The sequence below is a fragment of the Neovison vison genome, chromosome 10 (assembly GCF_020171115.1).
Source record: "Neovison vison isolate M4711 chromosome 10, ASM_NN_V1, whole genome shotgun sequence".
NCBI lineage: Eukaryota > Metazoa > Chordata > Mammalia > Carnivora > Mustelidae > Neogale > Neogale vison.
The window spans coordinates 11,015,308-11,017,212 of NC_058100.1; the positions used below are offsets into that span (position 1 = coordinate 11,015,308).

Sequence of the window (1,905 nt, forward strand, 5' to 3'; positions counted from 1 at the left end):
AAGAGAGTAGGCCCTTCAGCTCACTCAGAGTAAAATTTAAAGTCAGACAATATGTTTCAGGCTTTTACTGGCTCTGACGCAGCTTCCTCTAACTTCATCTCTTATGCTCTCCACTCACTCAGTCGGGTCCAACCACACTGGCCTCCTTGCCAGTCCTCAAAGAGGCCACACAACCCTGACTCAGCTCCCTCCACCAGGAAAGCTCTTTGCCCAGACATTGGCATGGCTCTCCCTTTCCCATTCTCCTGGGTCTCCTGCCAAAGGCTACCTTACCAAGGAGGCCTTCCACTACCGCCCTACATAAAAGAATACCTCTTCTTCCTTCTTCAGCATTTTAATTTCTTTTTTTTATTCTATTAGCAGCATTTATCACCTCCTGAAATATTCTATATTTATGTGTTTATGTCCTTATTTTCATCTTCCCCAAATCCCTTACAATAGAATGTTAGTTCCATGGAATATTCCTAGGGGGGGAGAGATATAATATTTTTAACACAGTTCAAGATTTTTTTGAAATTTCAGAAGCTGGCAATTCTAACGTGCTCCAAATCCTTACAGACTCCTGGGAACGATAAGCCCCATGGAGGCAGGTGTTTCATCTTATTTAGTCTCCCTCAATTGCCAGTGCCTAGTACTGTGTCTGGTTAATGGTGCACATACAATAAGACTTTGTGGAGTTTTTTGGTAGCACTAGTGTTTATTAAGCTGTGCCTCAGAATGTATGAAACACTTCACAAATTTGCTTGTCATCCTTGCTCACGAGCCATGTCAACTTTCTCTGTATTCTTCCAATTTTAGTACATGTGCTGCTGAAGTGATACCAAGATTTTTACGTGCCAAACTCACTTATTATAATTGTCTAATGCAGGGTTCCTGGGTGGCTCAGTGGGTTAAGTTTCTGCCTTCAGCTCAGGTCATGATCCCAGAGTCCTGGGATCGAGCCCCACATCGGGCTCTCTGCTCAGCGGGGACCCTGCTTCCCCCTCTCTCTGTCTTGGCCTGCTTCTCTGCCTACTTGTGATCTCGGTCTTCAAATAAGTAAATAAAATCTTTAAAAAAAAAATAATTGTCCAATGCAATGATTTTTAACCAGATGAGTTGTCTGACCAATACCATAATCCAGTTTTAGAATCCTCTCAACACACCAAAAAGTACACTCATGTGCATTTGTAGCTTAATCTCACAACACCCTCAGCCCCAGGAAACCAATGATCTGCTTCTGATCTCTTTTAAATTTGCCTTTTCTGGAGATTTCCCAGATACAGCATCATACAAAATGTAGTTATTTACATGTGGCCTCTTTAAGTCAGTATAATGTTTTTGAGGTTTATCCACATTGTAGCATGAATCAGTATGCTTTTCATTTCCTTTTTATGCTAAATAGTACTCCTTTCTATGCATATACCATTTTTAATCCATTTATCCCTTGATGGAAGTTTGAAGTGTTTCTGTTTCTTGCTATGAACATTCACATACTCATCTTTGTATGAACATGATTTCCTGCCCCCATTAGGTAGGTTCCTAGCAGTGAAATTGCTGAATTATATAAGGTTATGTTTAACTTTCTAAGAAACTGCCAGACTGTTTTCCAAAGTGACTATACCATTTTGTATTCCCATCAGCAGTGCAGGACCAATTGTCAGTATTGCCTATTTTTTAGTTTATAGCCACTGTAATAGGTATGAAGAAGTATGTTATTATGGTTTTAGTTTGCATTTTTCTTACAGCTACTAGTGCTGAACATATAATTCACAATAATTATTACCAGTTTTAATATCTTCATTGTCAATATCTTCAAATGTCCATTTGAATTTCATGAATTTCATGAATTTCACTCATTTTGATATCAGATTGTTTATCTTCTTGATATTGAGTTATAGGAGTTCTTTACATATTTTAGATTCT

The 1,905-nt window shown here is 38.7% G+C and overlaps 1 non-coding gene across 1 annotated transcript; it reads right to left on the bottom strand.

Annotated features, from left to right (window-relative positions):
* Window positions 1-715: 715 nt before the first annotated feature.
* On the bottom strand, window positions 716-821 carry LOC122918925. The gene has a single exon (XR_006386709.1). It is a non-coding gene; the product is annotated as a U6 spliceosomal RNA (small nuclear RNA).
* Window positions 822-1,905: the final 1,084 nt, after the last annotated feature.